Here is a 20,552-nt window from a genome sequence, read left to right on the forward strand (position 1 = left end):
CTCCGCTGTGTGTTTCAGTTCAGTCCGGCCTTCTTTAAAACCACGGATGTCCATTGTTCTGACCCGAACAGTCCAAAAAATGAAAACAAAAGCCTGCTGCTCTGACGGGCAAAAACTTCTCCCTGAAGTTCTGCACTTAATGTCTTCAACATGCAGGAATGGATGAAGTCAGGTGACGGGACATGAATCAATATAAGATTTCTGCCCAGCAGCACTCAGGTCAGATTGCTTCGAGTCTTACAGAGAAATCAGCTGATTTATTTGCTCGGTAAACGTTTTCCTCGTGAGTTTATGACGTTCACTTCATGAATTATGATCATTTAGAGGACAATAGACGATAAAGCGAATGCTGCAGGGCGAGGCTGCCATGTGACTGACATCACTCAGACAAGGCCGCGCTGATCAAATAATATTAATATCAATGTGCTGAACGTTTGCCGACATTTTTCCTGCTTAGAAACGCGTAAAAATATCTGATTATGTCCAAATATGGTCACTTCTGGCTTCAGAATGGACGTCCAACCAATAGGAGTTCACACTCGACTCGTCCGCCTCGAAACTCGTTTACGTCCAAACAAAACCTCCCCCAGCTCACCCAGACTCACCCGTTCATTCTCGGCCACAGGGGAGAACAAAGAACAAACTTCTGTTTTCAACTTCCTCATCAGCATTAACGAGCGGACTGAAGTGATTAAATCTGGCTCGTGATTGGCCGCCGCCTGGCAGAGAGAGATTACCTCCCATTACTCCCAGTGTTCTAATTGGTCTCTGTAGGTAGCAGGTGCCAGGTACTTAATGAGGCCTGTTGGGGCTGATGTATGGCTACTGTAACGTCTACCCCGCCGCACCCGAGATGACGACGCCTATGAGACTAATAGCACATGAAATAGCTGCCATTGTTGGGAGGAACAGAGACGGATCGCTGTGGAAGCCGAGCGAGCGCTTCAGCTCGGAGCGATCAATCTGAGAAGGAAAGGACGCGAGGAGACGCGAGGAGACGCCGAGGAGACGCCGAGGAGTCACCTGAGGACACACGGCGTCATCGTCATGAAGCCTTTTTAATCTTTGTGTTCAATATTTAATAAATAATCAAATTATTTGTTCAGGATAATCTGATGGAGGCAGTTTAGAATGAAATCACCTTTACTTAGTTTATTAACGAGGAACTGATAATAATGAACTTTATTTCTACACACTTACAAAGTGCTTTCCAATAAAATAAAGCACAGCAGAGAACATAAAGAGGTCAGTAAAGATAAAGGCAGATCATGTTTCTTTGAGTTCCAGCAATAAAAACAATAATTACAATAATTATTTTCCTGTTTTATGTCAACTCGACTAATGAGGACGTTCTGAAATGGGTCCAGTGTTGCGTGAGAGCGTTCTGTGTTCACGGACGCCGCTGACTGAAACATTTCACATCGTAACATCGAGACGCTTCATTCAAACTCGACAGAAACTAAATAAAACTAAACTTTTAGTTTTTTTCTCTCCGGCTCTGGTTTGATCCAGATAAATCTTTAAATCACAGTTAGAGGTGGAGACGTCAGGAGATGTTGGACGTTTCGTCCTCATCAGTCACTGAGACGCAGAAAAAAAGTTTCCATTTAAGAAGTGAAATTAGTCAAAATATCGTAATACTGCCTCCATCTAGTGGCCATTAGTGTTACTACAACAAGCGTGTGGACGTGTTATTGCTGAAATCAGATCAGAAGTTAAAGAAGCTGCAGAATGTTTAACGTCCTCGTCTTGATCCAGGCGACGTCACATGATTCAAACTGATTCAGTTTATTCAGCTGACGTGACCTTTCTACAGATTCTACCTGGATTCACCTCATCAGACACGAGTGTCCCACAGAGCTGGCAACACACTTAGCTGTGTGTGTGTGTGTGTGTGTGTGTGTGTGTGTGTGTGTGTGTGAGTGAGTGTGTGTTAAGTGTGAGACCACAGACACACAACCAGGACTTGATGAAGACCTTCCCCTTGACTGTGTGAACAAAAAGGCTGCTGTTCAACAAAGGACTGATAGGAAGGGGTTAAGAGCTTGGTGTGTGTGTGTGTGTGTGTGTGTGTGTGTGTGTGTGTGTGTGTGTGTGTGTGTGTGTGTGTGTGTGTGTGTGTTTGAGAGAGAGGAGTGTGTGGGCACCCTGGGTCTCCATCAGTGTCTGGCTGATTGATTGGGACGTCAGCCAAGATAAAAGATCCCGTCCTCACAGCACGGCCACGCAACACCCCGGGGACAGTCACACACACACACACACACACACATACACACACACACACAGTACTTGGATACCTGTACTGAATACAGATCTGCCTCCTCGCTGTGTTTACACTCCTCATCAGTTTCAGCTCTAACGTGAAGTTTGAAACATGAATTATAAAAAAACACACACACACACACACGTGGTTCATTGTGTGTGTGTGTGTGTGTGTGTGTGTGTGTGGCGTACAGAGGAGAGTACAAGTACTCAAAGATTCAGTTACTTCCACCTCAGCTGTATATAAAACTGCAGTTCCTCTAACGTCCACTTGAGGCTGGCTCCAGAAGTGAGTCAGTCTCCATAAGTCCCCATGTCCAAATGTCCAACTTCACAGCAGAGATAAACATGTTTACAGCCTGGTACAAAAAACAGCAACCAGGCTTCATTCAGCCTCAGGTGTGCTGAGACGATCAGGACTCTCAGAGACGGTTGCAGAAATTCAAACAGCGCCCTCTACGGAGGAAGATGTGACAAACACCCCCGCTGTCTGAGCTGGATTTAGAGTTCATGCACAGCTGACCGGCTGATTTGTCCGATAACATAAAAACATGTTTCTGTAGAATAATAAAACATCTCAACACGTTTGTTTGTGCTGCAGTGACGAACATGAATGTTTTAATGATCAGAGCTGGTCGGCTGCAGCCTCGGGTCCCAGCATGTGGCCTCAGGTCTCGTTACACTAAACCTGATCCATGTCTGATTGATTTTCTTTTTTAATTTATTTCTTTAAACATCATGCATGTGTTTAAACGTCAATAAACACACACACACACACACACACACACACACACACACACACACACACACACACACACACACACACAGTTCAGCTGCAGTTCCGTGTCCGGCCTGCAGGGGCTGCTGCTGCTGCACTTTTCTTTGTCTCCTCTCTGTGCAGAGGACACTTCATCATTCTCTGTATCTCTCTGTGTGTTTTCAGACTCCCTCTTTGCTTGTTGGTGCTGTGGACTCCTGCAGACCCTCCACCTCCTCCTCCTCCTCCTCCTCCTTCTCCTCCTCCACTCATTGATTTGAACTTGTGTCTCCTCTCTCGTCTCTTGGTCTTCCATTCATTTTTAACCTCCCTCGTTCGTCTCTGATCATGCAGCTGTTGATGTGTCTGACATCTCAATCAGAGAGAAGCGAGGAGTTTGTCTGCAGGGAGAAATACAGACTCAAATATGATGCTATATATATAATATAATATTAGATATATTAAGATATAACTAGAATATGTATGTATGTATGTATATATATATCATATTATGTATATCTGTTAGCCGGGCCGCCCGGACTGTGAGCTCAGAGCACCGGGGCAGTGTTAGTGTTTGTGCCACTGGAGTTTTGGACCACTAAGAAGAAGAAGTTTTCAGGTGTTGGGGAATGTTGACAGGGAACAGGAGTGGTGTCGTGCCAGAACAGGAGCTGGCAAGTGTAGCAGAGAGTGAAGAGGACGCTGACGGAGGAAGCTAAGAAGAGAAAAGGAGAGAGTGAGCGAGCAAGAAGCCGCAGGACAAGAGTAAATGTGGGACTGACTTTTAGTGGTTGGTGAGAGCTTGGTGAAATAAAAGGCTGAAAGACAGACGCCGAGCTGGGCTGACTGCTGCTGGACTAGGCAGTGATATCAGCTGCTGCTGGGTCTGGTTCTGGTTCTGGTTCTGGGCTGACTGCTGCTGGACTAGTCAGTGATATCAGCTGCTGCTGTAGGTTCTGGTTCTGGTTCTGGGCTGACTGCTGCTGGACTAGGCAGTGATATCAGCTGCTGCTGGGGACCTGGATGATGATTGGCTGTTTGATCAGAAGTAATGTAATCAGAACAAATACTCGAGTACAGCTGGACATAGTTACGCAAACTGAACTTTAAAGTCTTCAGCATGCTTCAAATAAAAGCTTCACTCCTCTGTGACGCTGCAGTCCAACGTTTCTGCAACTTTACAACAGTCACGTCAAAACCTTTAAACATCTAAACGCTCTACATACAGCGTGTGTGTGTGTGTGTGTGTGTGTGTGTGTGTGTGTGTGTGTGTGTGTGTGTGTGTGTGTGTGTGTCCATGCTGGGCTGCAGTGATCAATAATTCAATGAGTGTGTGTGTGGACCTCAGTGCTGCCTCTGGCTCTGTTCGCTGTAATGAATGAATAAGTTTAGAAGTTTCTTATTAATCGTCCAAACTTCTTCCTCCCTCAGCACTTCGTCTGTTTCTCTGCTTGTTTTTCCTCCTCCTGTCAGTTCTTCATCTTTTTCCTCGTCTCGTTGTTGAATCCGCCTGGTGAGATAAACAGAGAAGCAAACACGTCGAGATCAGATCAGCATCTTTGTTCAGTTTTCTGCTCGCTGGCTGATCGTTACCTCCTCTAACTGTAATAGTGCTGTGGACGAACCCTCACCCACTGTGCTTCATCACTGTCACTCACTGAGCCGGAGAACAAGTTGATATTCAATTACCAGCGAGGGTTTGGTGGCGTTGTGAGCATTAAAATGTAGATTACCCAATTAAACCATAGGAGGGCAGTGTCTGATTAGGTTAGGGGCCACACAGATCTTTATGAAACATGATGCTTTTCAGAAAGAATTACAAAAAAAGTGCATTTACAGTCTTCTGCGTGCACAGGGCAGCGCTCAGCTCTTTATTTTGAATATTCTGTTGGCTTTGTATCATTAATTAGTCCATCTTTGGAGATGACTCCTCCAGCTGTGAGCTACAAAAACTAACAGGAGCCTCCTCAAGGGCGTGCAGAGCTTTGGGTTTATTTCGGAGTGGATTTAATTATCTCCTGGCGCTGGAAGTGGGTCGAGGTCTTCAGATAAAATATGGCCCAAAATTTGCATGTTGACGTAATGCACTGCAGGCTTTCAGACGGATGGAGACGTCCACGTCTACGTCCTTCTGTTTGAGTCCTGACCTGACCACTGATGCTCTCATGTCTGAGTCCCTGCAGCAGCTCCAACATCTGCTGCAAAGACTGTGGAGGCTGTGAGAGCAACGAGAACGCTGGAGCCACATGAAGCTGCCATGGGGGTCGAATGAACCTCCAGGTCCACCAGGTGAATCCAGACACCTCCACACCTGTTCAGATGTCACGTCCAGGCCAACCCAAAGACTGTCTAAAACCTGGACGTAGTCTCCGTGACGTCCCCGCAGACTGTCTAAAACCTGGACGTAGTCTCCGTGACGTCTCCGTAGACTGTCTAAAATCTGGACGTAGTCTCCGTGACGTCTCCGTAGACTGTCTAAAATCTGGACGTAGTCTCCGTGACGTCCCCGCAGACTGTCTAAAACCTGGACGTAGTCTCCGTGACGCCCCTGCAGACTGTCTAAAACCTGGACATAGTCTCCATGATGTCCCCGCAGACCCTCTAAAACCTGGACGTAGTCTCCGTGACGCCCCTGCAGACTGTCTAAAACTTGGACGTATTCTCTGTGACGTCCCAGCAGACTGTCTAAAACCTGGACGTAGTCTCTGTGACGTCCCAGCAGACTGTCTAAAACCTGGACGTAGTCTCCGTGACGTCCTCGCAGACTCTAAAACCTGGACGTGGCTCTATGATTGTGTCTGTTGTTTCTGGAGGCTCTGCAGACTCTCCTCTGGATCGGTTGGAGGTCTTCTCTTCACATGGAGGTCTGCTCCATCTGCCCATTCTGGTCTCACGTCAAGTCCATCAGCAAATCTGTTTTCCAGCGCCTCAAAAGCGTCTCCAGACTCCTGCCATCGCTCGCAGCCTCTCATCCATGCTTTCATCACATCCCGCCCTGGACGGGCTCCAGCATGAGCAGAACTCAGCTACCAGGGCTTGGCAACGGTGGGAACCCTGGCACATCCACCCTCCACCCTCATCCACCTCCAGTGGCTCCCGGTCAAGTCCCACATCTCATAGAAAATCCTCCCCCCTCAGATAAACCTCTTTATGTCTCTCGACCACCTTCACCTCTGTGCTGCCTGTGGACGTGGCAGCTCTCCACCCTCTGCAGCTCTGAGATCTTCACGAGGCCTCTGATCTGTTCATGCTTCATGGACTCTTCATCAGCAGAAACATCTGCATCGCTGCACCGGGTTGTGTGGTCGACCCCTGGTGGACAGGAGGCGACTAACACCAAATAAACTCTTTGTCTGTCCACTGATTGGAGGATAACCACAAACACAGGAAGTCGTCCCCAGACTTCACCTGGAAACCGATCACAGAGGAGACGAACACAGGAAGCTGAGTCTGATTGTTTTCCTTTATTTACCTCATGTGGCCTCCTCTGAGACTTGAAGAACTGCAGGAACTTAATTAAAGTCAGAGATGACACGTTCCTGTTTTCCCAAAGTGCTCACAGCAAACAAACGCCATGTTTCCTGAGCAAAGAGAATAATTAAGGTGGAGCTCTGCTGTCAGTGAGTGACGCGTCATCTAAAGGAGGCCACGGCTCAGGAGGAAGGAAACGTCTGTATGCAGATGAGGCCTCGTTTCAAACTGCAGATCATCAACTGATCATGCATGTTTCAGCTGTGCAGTGAAACCTGCTGTTAATGGTTTTTAACTGAAATAACTCCAAGTCCTTCCAGGTTCGAGTGTTACGTGTTCAGTGGGATGGTAAACACGTTTAGTGTCGATCTTTCAAACTGTGTGCAGGTGATTCACGGTCAGGTGACCTCAACATGGAACGTGAGGATAAAAGATGCAAGTTAAGTTAAGTTGTGAGATATTTTAATCATTTTAATAAGTTAAATTACTCAACGTTGACGTTCGGGTTCATCCTCCTCCTCCTCCTCCTTCTCCTCGTCCTCCTCCTCCTTCTCCTGGTCCTCGTCCTCCTCCTCGTCCTCCTCCTCGTCCTCCTCCTAGTCCTTCTCCTCGTCATCCTCCTAGTCCTTCTCCTCGTCATCCTCCTCCTCGTCCTCATCCTCGTCCTCGTCCTCCTCCTCCTCCTCCTCCTCCTCCGTTCACTCCTCACACTGTGAAGTTGAAGGACCGGTGCAGTTTGAAAAGTCGTCGCTCCGTGTTGATCTGAGCTGGATTATTAATGCAGCAGATCCATGTGGGTCATTGGAATGAGTTGTTTGTCGGGTCGTGTTCTCAGTTGTTGAGTCTGTTGGTTTGTCGGGTCGTGTTCTCAGTTGTTGAGTCTGTTGATGGTTGAACTCGTCGTCCATGACATCATAGTTTCCATTGGTGCAGCTCTGGTTGGCGACATCGACGCCGCGTGTTGCTCCATAAATCTCTTTGAGGATGTTGAAATCGTTTCAGTGCAATGATCAGACGAGTTTCTCTTTTTGTGCAAACCAGACAGATTCAGCATTACATCATGTGCTTTGAGAGATTTCCAGTCTGAATATATTTCCACCTTTACACCTGCATACTGTACACACCGGCTGTGCTAATGACCATGAAGATACATACCCGGGTCTGAACTGTGTGACTGGATGTCAGCTCATGAGAAGTTTTCTCAGATTATACAGAATATTTGATTTGCCTCTCCAGCTGGCACTCGTGGGGATTTGGTAATACTGTCAAAAAGATGTGAGGGGGTTGAGAGATGGAGGGAGATCGCAGGAGCAGAGACGGGCTTTGATCAGCAGGAGATCTCTGGCAGCAGAACCTCGCTCTCCTGAAATGCATTTCTCTCCGTGTCTTCCTGTTGTTCCTGCGGTCCTTGACGTTGCTCCATACGTTCACGTTTCAGTCTGTAGGATCAGCTGCCTTTGTTCTTCGACTGCTCGGCGTGAGCTCAAACACTCTACAAGGCCCAAACTTCCCTGAATCCAACCCTCAGTGTTGATTCTCGAAGTGTTGGAGAGCATCGTGGGATTGGACTGGCATCCCGTACGCACCGCGAGCCAAACCGGACCCTCGGTCCGTTTGATGATAACTCCAACATTACGGTTCACTCGGAGGTCAGAGGAGACGTTTGGACTACATGAGATGTGAAACACTTTTTTCCTCTTTCAACTGCCGCCCACAGAGCACCAACGCTCCATCACAGCTTTGGGCCAAACAGCTACAGAGAACCACAGAGAACCAGCTGGCACCTCCCCGTGCTCGCCGTCCAGAACCGACGCTTTGGCAAATCTGTCGCCATCTATAACGCTCAACTGAGAGGAAGTGGAAATCTGCCTCGTGTTCTGAATCGAGGGTTTGATTGTAACCATCTAAAGTAGAGGACGGAGTACGCTCTGTATGATATCAGCTTTGTTTTAAGAAACATGTTTTACTGGAGGAGTTCTCTGATTGGTGGAGCTGCCCATCACCTCTGACATGTTTACTACACTGGTGAACGAAGCTGATTCTCTGGAGGTTGAAACAAAACCCAACGCTACTTCACGGCGCCGCTCTGCATGTAATACAGATGCTATGCTGCCTTTAAGCAACACACTGGACTCACGTCGACCCAGAGTAACCGTCTGTGTCAGGTGATGGATGGGTCAAACTAATACACACTTTCAGGGTTTGTGTCCTAAACGTCAGTTTAAGTTACATAATGTTACATAATGTAAATGTGACTTTAATATAACCTGAACAGGTGAGTTGTATATAAATTCACCCTCAGTACAGTTGTCATGAACGGGGAAATTAGCTACAGAGACCAAAACTGTTTTTTGTACCAGGCTGTAAACATGTTTATTTCTGCTGTGAAGTTGGACATTTGGACATGGGGACTTATGGAGACTGACTCACTTCTGGAGCCAGCCTCAAGTGGACGTTAGAGGAACTGCAGCTTGTGGCGTTTCCTGATATTCACACAATGACAAAGCTTCATTCAGTGTTTGCAACTCGTTTGGATGGAATCTGCTGTCACATGATTTCCACAGTGACAATCGACGTTCAGTTATTACAGAAATATTGATTCTGGCCGTTTTACGCATCATGTGTGGTTTCATGGGGCCTGTCTACACTTGGACGAGGCAGATTAAATAAAAGTTATGCTCACTCCCAAACAGCATAAAATATGTTTTTGCTCTGAATGATCGAAATGTTCTCACACACTTAACACAGTTAATCTGTAGATTGAGGGGGAGGCCGAGTCTCTGCAGCGTCAGTGTGGAGGCAGCAAGGTCGTGCTCGTCGATACTGTGTGTGTGTGTGTGTGTGTGTGTGTGTGTGTGTGTGTGTGTTCTCCCAGGTGCTCGGTGTGGACACGGTCACTGTTGATGGGCTGAACTCCATCTGTGAGTTCAAGTGTTTGTTTGCCAGTCTGTGATGTGAGATGTGCCGTCCTTGTATTCTTTGAATTTTTCCACTGAAAGCAGAAAAAGAAGAAGTCAGTTATTATTTGATACTGTGACCCACATTCACAGCGTGGCTCCACTCAAAGCATCAGAAACTGTTTTTCAATTATTTCTGTAACTTCATGCGGCAGCTCGGCGTCATGTGCAAACTGAACTTCTGTTGTTGATGGTTCATCTGCTGCTTCAAGGTTTCCAGTGAAAACCTGAAGGACTGAGAGTCAGCTGACAGCAAGAAGCAAGAAAACATATTACAGTTACACAGGTTTGTTTTAACATGAGCTGACAGACTGAGCTAACAGCAGCTAACAGCAGCTAACAAACTGAGCTAACATGAGCTAACAAACTGAGCTAACATGAGCTAACAGCAGCTAACAGATTGAGCTAACATGAGCTAACAGACTGAGCTAACATGAGCTAACAGCAGCTAACAGACTGAGCTAACATGAGCTAACAGCAGCTAACAGACTGAGCTAACATGAGCTAACAGCAGCTAACAGACTGAGCTAACATGAGCTAACAGCAGCTAACAGACTGAGCTAACATGAGCTAACAGCAGCTAACAGACTGAGCTAACATGAGCTAACAGCAGCTAACAGACTGAGCTAACATGAGCTAACAGCAGCTAACAGACTGAGCTAACATGAGCTAACAGCAGCTAACAGACTGAGCTAACATGAGCTAACAGCAGCTACAGCTGTCAGCAGTTTACTTCACTGTCCATCATAAACTCTGTAAATCACAGAGAGTTGAGGCGGAGCAGCCGGAGGACATCAGAGGGAAAACCAGAAAACATTTCCTCCATAAAATATGATCCAGTTTCACCAGAATCAGTGAAATAGTTGCTGCTGTGTGACTTAGTGCCGTAAAGCGTTACGTACTTCTCCCGACCCGGAGCCCAAAGTTACATAGAGTGAGAACAGACGTACGAATGACAGAGACACCGTTCAGCTGATCACAGGTCAGTGTGGGTCAACAGGAGGTCACAGACTCTCTCAGCTGATCAACACAGTGGAGATTAAATTTGGATTAAGCAGATCACTGAACAGATTGAAAGTTCTCAGCAGCATTAGTGTTGATAGCTGTGACCATCAGGCCGTCTGTGGGCCACGACACAAATAACACAGACAGGACTGAGACGCAGCTTTAATGTGGACACAAAGACAATTATTCTCCGAGTCACAAGTTACCGGCTTAGTCACTTTGTCATCTGTCTGGTGACCTTGGGGGGGTGAGACAAACTGACGGGCAGGATGAGCCTGGTTCACTTACCAAACAGGATTCAGTGAAGGGCTGATCGACTGTTTGCAGTGTGCACGATAACCTCAGCCTGATCCTGACTGACAGCTACCAGCTGTGATGTAAACAGCATTTACAGATGATCTGATGTCTGTCAATATTTGCTCCATAAAGCACTGGATGTTTTCTTCAGTTAAACTGAAACTGCGTTGGAGCGATGCCAGCTGATCTCAGTCTCTCTGATGCTAATGATTCAAACAGCAGCGCTGTGCATGGCGTGACATCGTGTGTTTTATATTTATCTACGTATGTCAACTTTGCATCCAACCTTATCACCTCAGAGCGCTCTTTAAGCCTTAAATTACACTTTTCAGTTAGCTGTGTACATATTATTGTGTTGACTGCTCGTGTTTGGATCACTTTGATATCAGCCTCAATGTCTTAGATAACCCTCAGCAACGTTAGCTCTGCTCAGTGAGGTTCTCTGTCACTGACGCTGAGCTGAGTGCTATGAGCGAGCGACCAATGAACACGAGCTGGGATCAGGCTGACGGTTCAACCTCTGAAACCACGAACTGAACATTAGGTCCATAAAACCAGCTGCTGTTGGACTAGTAAGTAACATCCTCTGGCTGCTGTGTGTTGTGTTGTTGACCTTGTTATATCATAAGTAATGTAATCATAACAAACACACATGCACAGCAGTGGGAAGCACTGAAGAAGAAGAAGAAGAAGGTTATATTTGTGTCAGTGCTGGTCGTGGGGACATTTGAGGAGGACCACCGCCTCCTCCTCCTCCTCCTCCTCCTGATTGTATTTAGATTCAAACGAATTCAGAAAGTCCAAACGAGGTAAATAGAAGTCGTCAGGTATTGATAGATGTTGGTGCGTGCGAGCTGGGAAGCTGAGCGAGGACGGCGGCTGTGAAAAACGACGTGTCCGCCTGCATTTTGTTGAGATGCCGTTACGTACCCTGCTGGCCTCGCAGAGGCGGAGAGGAAGAACAATGGTGAACCAAGTCTCTCTCTCTCTCTTCTCCATCCTGTGTTTAAGAGACAGCTGTGAAATGAAGGTGTTAATTATTCATGCGGTTATATGTATATATTTAAACTGCAGGAACGGAGACAAGCATCCATTATTCAGCACGGCTGCACTTTTTATGAGATTAATCATTATTAAGTGAGACTGTGTGGGTGGCAGAGTGGACACAGGAGGACGAGAATCTGTGTGTGTGTGTGTGTGTGTGTGTGTGTGTGTGTGTGTGTACGCAGCGTTCAGAATCATAAATCACCCAAGTTGATCTCAAGTGTGTGTGTGTGTGTGTGTGTGTGTGTGAAATTACATTTCACTTCTGTTTAATTATTGCAGAGTTTCAACATTAACATTCACAACACGCGTGTGTGTGTTTTATGGGATATATGAGTTGCATATTTGCATGTTGGAGTGTTTTGTGTGTAAATCGTGTGTGTGCGTGTGTGTGTGTGTGTGTGTGTGTGTGTGTGTATGTGTGCGGTCAGATTACCAACAATCACGACCACAGTCCACTAATCAATACTTCCTCTTACCATGCTAGTCACACCTTACTACCTCCTTATTGTGTGTGTTTCCAAGTCTATATAAATGCTAAATTAGATGCTGTGTGTGTGTGTGTGTGTGTGTGTGTGTGTGTGTGTGTGTGACTCCATCAACAATTGGATATTCCTGATTGGGCGTTTTATTCAGCCGTGCAGAGCAGTAATGAATTTACTGGCCTTCTAATTCATGAAATACTGACGACAGACTGTTGATTGTTTTTACATCAGAACAACAAACAAACAAAATAACAATTTTTTCTTATTTTGTTATTTAATAAAGTCTGATCGTGAGTCGGGAACACAACCACATTTTTAAGGTTGAACTCCACCACAGGTATCTGATTAAAAATATGGCGCCACAAACTGCAGTTCCTCTAACGTCCACATGAGGCTGGCTCCAGAAGTGAGTCAGTCTCCATAAGTCCCCATGTCCAAATGTCCAACTTCACAGCAGAAATAAACATGTTTACAGCCTGGTACAAAAAACTGTTTTGGTCTCTGTAGCTAATTTCCCCGTTCATGACAACTGTACTGAGGGTGAATTTATATACAACTCACCTGTTCACATTATATTAAGGCTTAAAGTTACGTGTGGGGACGTCATGGAGACTCTTCCAGGTTTTAGACAGTCTGCGGGGACGTCATGGAGACTACGTCCAGGTTTTAGTCAGATTTCCTCCGTCCTGCCGTGCAGCACCGTCCGTTCACGTACAAACTGCAGCTCGTAATCCGCTCAGTCATTGCTGACTTTACGTTCACCTTGAGCTCTGAGCCAAGGCGACCTTCATCGCGCTGATGTCCTCATGGGAATTTCATTTGTCATAAATCAATTTATTCAGCTTCTGAACCGACCGATCGATCAGTCAATTGATCAGGTCCTCTACCAGATAATCAATTTACCTCTGTGTGAACCACCGACCTCTTTATGGAGTCATGTGCACGCTGAAGGATGAGCTGACAGGATTCATGGAGAAACAGTCAGGTCGTCTCTCCAGCTTCATGTAACGTAGGCGGCAGATAAACATCTCGACGGCTGCTGATTTTAAAATTAAAATAACTTTGTGTAAAGAACACGCTGTTGTTGTTGCTCTCCTCGCTCACGTTGAGCCTGAGTGACTCTCGTCCCTCCGAGCAACAGTTGCTCAAGTTGTGATAAAATATTCTGGATAATTTTCTGCCTCCGTGATGAATTCAGAGTAATTGGTTCCTCTAAGGAAAACCTGTCAAGTGGATTTGACTTATTTATGCTGAAACCTTCAAAGACAGAATCAGCTTTGTTTGTCCATGTTCAGATGGAGACGGTACGAGCAGTGAAAAATCCAAGTGATGGATGAGTTTGAAACTTCCACAGCTCAGGACTCAAATCTGATTTTAAGACTCTGTCCCTGCAGGACTGAGGTTTATTAAAGCTGCTTGTTGTTACTCATGTCATGTACCCGGCTGACAGAAACCTCTCTGAGTCTGAACCTGTGTGAGTAAATACAGTGTTCATGCTCCTCGTCTCTGTGAGCTGCTAACGTCCTCTTTAACTCACTTATCTGTCATTTTAGGAATATTTTAAGAATCAATTACTGAACTTTAAAGTCAGAATATTGAAAGTCTGTCAGACGACAGCGTCCATGGCATCCTGTGATCGCTGCTAACATCTGCTTTATTCAAGGACGACTAGTTTGATGAAAACTTTGTGTTTTTAAGCCCTTTATCCAGCAGAAATGAACAATTTCAACTTTTTATTGTGAATTAAATATCTTCAGATGAAACTTGAAAATGTCACCAAAGGTTCAGACAACATGTCGGCCACTTTTCACCATATTTAATTAAAAATGAGCATTCTGCTCTCAGTGATCCACACAAAAATAACCTGAGTGTTCATCCATCATGCTCGTCCGAACATCTCCAGCTCCATCCAGCAGCTCGGAGCTCCTCAGTCGTGCTTCAGCGTTCAGCTGTTGTTGGTCGCCTCGTTTCTAACATCAGAACTAACTTCCTCCAGTTTCCTCTGTCGGTGTGTGTACGTGTGTTGGAGCCGCCTGCAGTGTGTCATGGTGACAGGCCTGCGCTCACAGTTTGTGTTCGGATGTTTATACAGGCTGAGAAACTGCAGATGATGCATTCAGGTCGGCACGGCAACAGTGCAACACCTCGTCGGCGTGACGGCAACGGACCAACAGAGAGAAAGTGAACTCGTCCTTCAGCTGATCACGCTGTAAAAACAAAATGAGCGGCGGTTAAATTACCCTGAGCATTTAACACACACACACACACACACACACACACACACACACACACACGGATGGGGTCATGTGATCCATCCTATCTGTCATCACCGGATCAATCAGCAAGCAGAGGTCAATTACTCTACAGCTTCCATGATGGTCACAGAACTATTACAGCCTCTTCATATCTGCAGCCAGTGACGGATGATCCCCAGAGTCAAGTGTGTGTGTGTGTGTGTGTGTGTGTGTGTGTGTGTCATGGAGATTTCATTTCATTATCTTTTAACCTTTCCCTCTTCATCTCTCGTCTTTGTGTCTGAACAGTTGGTGCCAGTTTAATTAATCCGCTGTGTAGCTGTAATGTATCACTGTCACTCAGAGACCAGCACACGGGTCCGAACCAGCTCCGCTTAACTAAAGCTCAGCCCGTTAATCTAAGACCGGCAACCTGCGACCTCACCTGTAACAGGACCACCATCGAGCTGCTGCAGGGTCACATGACGGCCTGAATCCACCTGAGTCACTCAGAGCTGCTTTATCTGAGGGTCGATGAACTGTTGAACGTTTGTTGAACATCTTGAGCTACGAAACCACAGAGAAAGGAGCCGATGTTTGCTGGCTGACACCGAGCAACACGCGGACGCTCTAGTCGATGTTTCAAACCCCACCGGCGCCAACGTGGTCCGGTTCAGAAGCGGGACTCCACTCGGCTTGCCGTTGAATTCAACGTCTCTGTTCTATTTCTGACAGAGAATCTGGTGGATTTTCAAAATAAAAGCAAACTGACGGTCATGAAAACAGACCAAAGAGAATTCCTTATGTTACGTAACTTTAACATTATAAATCTCTTACACGCTTAAATGTTCTGCAGACTGTTCCTTTAAAAACACATATTTACATATTGATATCTTGATATCAACCTGATTCTGCTGCATGATGATGAGTTCAGTCACTCGCTGTGATCCTCGTCTCAGATTGTGAACGTGTGTTCGTGCTCTTGATAATCAGAGGACACGCATGTAAACAGCTGACAGCAAACAGAAATACAAATTACAAAAAGAACTCTGCCCTACAGAGGCACATTAAACTATATCACGATCAATACAGGCAGTTTCATTATAGCTGTGTGTGTGTGTGTGTGTGTGTGTGTGTGTGTGTGTGTGTGTCAGTCAGGTAACAATCCCTTTCGTCAGTTAAGTCACCTCTCCATATCGATCGTCTTTCCTAAAAATGTGTTTTCCATTGATTGACAGAGGAGTAATTAAATGATGGAGAGGCAGCTCGGGGCTCTCTGCATTGATTGGCTCCAGCAGCTTTAACAATAAACTGCATCTGTGATGGGGGAGGTCTATTTAATAACCTGAGAAATTGTATTTTTTATGGCAAATCATTGTCAACAACAGGTAGCAATCATTCCCCGGTAATTGCTACTGCTGGCTCTCCGCGATGGACTTGGTTCAGACTTCAGACTTCAGAGGATCAGGAGTAAGGAGGAGGCAGAGAGAGAGCGTCAACAAGTTCCTGCCTCTCTCTCTGCTCTCGTTATCTCGCCGACCTCGATATGAACCCGTGTTCACAGCATCCTCCGAGAAACATGTTTTTTTCTCTCTCTCGCCGGGTGTCAGAATTTTCTCTGTGTGTGGAAGATGAAATGAAACGCAGCAGATCGGTTTCGCTCTCGCAGCACTCCGAGGCCCCTCGCTGCTCGGGAACCAGTGACCGGAGTTTGACTCGTACGTTTGTCAAATCCTCAAAATAACCGATTTTTACAAGGAGATGGAGGTGATTAGAGAGCCGGGAGGAGGGAGGGATTAAAGAACGGGAGGAAGTAGAACGAGGCAGCACGCTTCAAGTTTGCTTCCGTCTTAAAGACTTAAAAGTCTCATTTTTAGACTCAAAGTAACAAAAGACAAAAACATGAAGTGTGACAACATTTGATTTGATCCCTGGAGGAGAATTCTGCATGAAAACAGCATGAAAAAAAAAAACAGCCAAAAGGCGAAGAAGATGAGATTACATTTCCCAACACTGGAAACTTGACGATGAACATAAATACAATGACAGACAGACAGACAGACACCTCTGCAAACTTTCTGTCAGAAACAAGTTGAAATAAAGTGACATGTCGTTTCTGCCAGATGCTCCAGAAAGTCAATGTGACGACAGTATGATTACATTTAAAAAATACGTGACACTGCATGTATGTGCACCAGGACGTAGTCTCCGTGACGTCCACGCAGACTGTCTAAAACCTGGATGTAGTCTCTGTGACCTCCCCGCAGACTGTCTAAAACCTGGACGTAGTCTCCGTGACGTCCCTACAGGCCCAGTCTTACATATTTCCCCTTTCAAGGACATTGTAGACTAATATGTACAAAACTCACTTGATGATTTTTGCCGTGCAGAGCAGAATACACACATAACACTGAGACTTGAAAGAAGGTGAGGTTGGGTGGAGCAGCAGGGTGGATGCTGTGACAGAGGTGGAGGTGAGAGGGGAAAAGAAGAAGCAGAGTTGAGTGGGAAGCCGGTGCGGAGGAGATAATGGCGAGGTTACCGCGGGTTACCGTTGGTCCCGGCTGACAGACCTAATGAGCCGGCTGCACGGCTGCTCTCAAAGGAGATAATTAAAAACCAGAGCGGAGCCGGAGCCGGAGCCGGGGTGGAGGGACGGAGACGTGAAGGGCCTCCACTCTTTTTGATAAGAAAGCGTTCACAGACCTGGCGGAGGCCTGTGGGCGCTGTGCAGCAGACAGCTGTCACTGCTTTTACTCCCCCACGTTCCAACAAACCCCGTCCTCTTCTCCTCAAACGGGCTGATGAGGACGCCGTGAGAAACTCTAGACGCTCTGACCCGCCGTTCAACCCGTCCCTCAAAAGGACGCATCTGACAGACTCACAGATAAACGCTCTGTGGCGCGTCACTCGCATTTCAGATGTTTGAGCGTGACACACGGCGGCTGCAGCCACGCTCTTTGTGTGTGTCGGTGTGTGTTAGTGTGTGTCGTGTGTGTTAGTGTGTGTCGGTGTGTGTTAGTGTGTGTCGGTGTGTGTTAGTGTGTGTCGGTGTGTCGGTGTGTGTTAGTGTGTGTCGGTGTGTGTTAGTGTGTGTCAGGGCTCCTGGATAATGAGGGTGACTGTGGGGTGGTTGGAACATCCTGTGAGGACCCAGGCTCGTGGTCTGGCAGTTGTAAGGACGCCTCCTGTGGGCTGTGAAAGGTGTGCGGCTCTAATCAGACTCCTGCTCCTCGCTCTCCTCCCGCGGGTGGAGCTCCCTGCTGAGGCTGTTCTTCTTTTTTTTAAAAGCTCTGATGGAAACAGAATAAAATATTTAGAGCTTTCCACACTGGCAGCTACAAAAAGTGATGATTGACACACACACTTGTCTGTGTGTGTTTGTGTCAGCACTGACCTGAATGTGAACTGCACCTCATCCACTGTCACAGAGCATGTGGAAAGTTAACAAGTGATTCTACCTGACGTAAAGCTGTTTGTTTCCAGCTCCGTATATTCTCCTAATTTAAGCTGTCACATACAATTTAGATGAATTGTATAATTCCTGCACGGATTATGTAATTTTCCTGTCCTGGAAATATGACAGTCAGTCTCAGGGAAGACGGTTCAGTGGATGGGTGGAACATTTGTTTCAGGAAAAATGTGTCACAAGCGTGAAGTCATGATCGACTTTTAAAGTAACAGTGTCAGTTTGAACATTCACACACACAAGGTCCGAAAAAGAATGTGAGACTGTCTAAAACCTGGACGTAGTCTCTGTGACGTCCCCGCAGACTGTCTAAAACCTGGACGTAGTCTCCGTGACGTCCCCGCAGACTGTCTAAAACCTGGACGTAGTCTCTGTGACGTCCCCGCAGACTGTCTAAAACCTGGACGTAGTCTCTGTGACGTCCCTGCAGACTGTCTAAAACCTGGACGTAGTCTCCGTGACGTCCCTGCAGACTGTCTAAAACCTGGACATAGTCTCCGTGACGTCCCCGCAGACTGTCTAAAACCTGGATGTAGTCTCCGTGACGTCCCCGCAGACTGTCTAAAACCTGGACGTAGTCTGTGAGACTAGAAATTTAGCTACAGAGACCAAAACTGTTTTTTGTACCAGGCTGTAAACATGTTTATTTCTGCTGTGAAGTTGGACATTTGGACATGGGGACTTATGGAGACTGACTCACTTCTGGAGCCAGCCTCAAGTGGACGTTAGAGGAACTGCAGCTTGTTGGCACAGGGAGGTTGATATTAGGAACACAGCGGTTTGGGACATTTGTCGTCCTCGCTCAGGTGTCTTCACAGACTGCAGACTCATGTTCAGCCTCAGGCGAGACATTCCTGATCATCTGATTGGTCTAAACACACAAACAGGAGCTCCCAGTGTGACCCGGTTTGTTTTAGAAAGCAGTCACCTGACAGCTTCAGGTTCAGTGTCACTGCTTTACATGTGATCAGTTTAAACACACAGCTCTTCAAAGCTGTCTGACAGGATGTGGATCCAGGATGCTTCATGTTTAACCTGGTATGTGTGTCAAAGAGTTGAGCCAAGGTTTTCTGTCAGCGTGTTTGTTCTGCAGCGGCAGCTTCATTAATTACATCGCGCGTTAAAAGCGAGCGCTGCTTTCGTCTTCGTCCTTCGTGTCCTTCCTGGACGTTTTGAAGCCGTCTGTCTCTCCAACGCTCACTCAGCACATAATTACTGTTTGCTACTATTGTAATGTCATCAGTGTGTGCCACAGTCATCTTTTCTAATTATACGCTGCGATAAAAGAATACATTTGGTGACCTGCTTTATTGTTTCATTGGTTTCAGGGATGTAAACGGCCTCGTATGATATTATGAAAACATGTGACAGGAATAATGGAGCTGTCACTGTTTTGGCTGAACCAATGAAAGTTTGATTGTAACAGTGTAACTAGTGTCGCCTTAATGTGACGGCTGATTTTTACTTTGTCATGCTACCTGTCTGCTAACGGCTTTTATGATTCGTTACTTTGGAGACAAACAGCGATATCATCGTTTACACACACCTCCACCTGAAAACCAATCCATCCATCCTGAGGGGATGTTTGCTTGGAGTCTCGTGGACTATCACTAAAATTCTATAACTATAAACCTCCTGTGGTCGCGTGATCGGCTCCAACATTAAAATGATGCGTGCTTTTTAAGACTTGGAGCTTCTTCGTGTCTAAACGCAGCAACTCAAACTTACAAAGCCAACGAGTACCGGCCAATCAGAGACAGGTAGGATGTCAGAAAAGAGAGTTGCCTGAATAAAATGATAAAACTTAATGAGATGTTGTTTCCAGATCTGGGTCTGGACAGGACAGAGAATGGGCAACACGAGCTGATCATATTTGACGATAATCCTGGTTTAACCCTGAGCTGCCATGCTTTCTGTAGCTGTTTACAGTTTATTAGCAAAATGTTGAGTCGTGTTTTAAAAGAAGTGGTTTAGATGATCGGGTCTGAACGATGCTCCCAGCTCACGTCACAGTGCAGACAGTGTTTGACTGGTGAGTTAAGGGTTAAAGACGTAGGCTTGGCACTAAAGCACAACCACATCTTTATGACTGCGTGTTGCTGCTGCTGGGATCTACTGTATTGCTTTTCTGTCACCTCAGACTAATTATTCAGCTGCAGCACAGTCTCACATTCAGACCAGCAGCCTGTTTAACTGGAAACACATGAGGCTGCGTGGCCGGAGAGCGAGGACAGCGGTAAACCTGACCCCGGCTCACATGTGTGTGATTCACGAATGAGACGTTCATGTCACGGGGCTCAGCCCGGCCTCGTAAAAGCTGGCACAGGAGGCGACCGAGCATCTGATGGCCTTTTTTAATGGATTCCCCTGAGCGCTGATTTCTGCCCGGCCCCTCGTGACTGAACAGTTCTCACAAGCCTCCATCTGATCCGGCCTTAATGTGCCGTTAATGCATGAGAGAGGCCGAGGTCTTTGCCTTTATTGTGAAATATGGGGCTGTGAGTTGTTTGCCAGAACTATATGAAGCAGACCTCCTCGCAAACCGCACGCCGGAGCAGCCAACACTTGTTT

The sequence above is a fragment of the Larimichthys crocea genome, chromosome XVII (genome assembly GCF_000972845.2).
Source record: "Larimichthys crocea isolate SSNF chromosome XVII, L_crocea_2.0, whole genome shotgun sequence".
Taxonomy (NCBI): Eukaryota; Metazoa; Chordata; class Actinopteri; family Sciaenidae; genus Larimichthys; species Larimichthys crocea.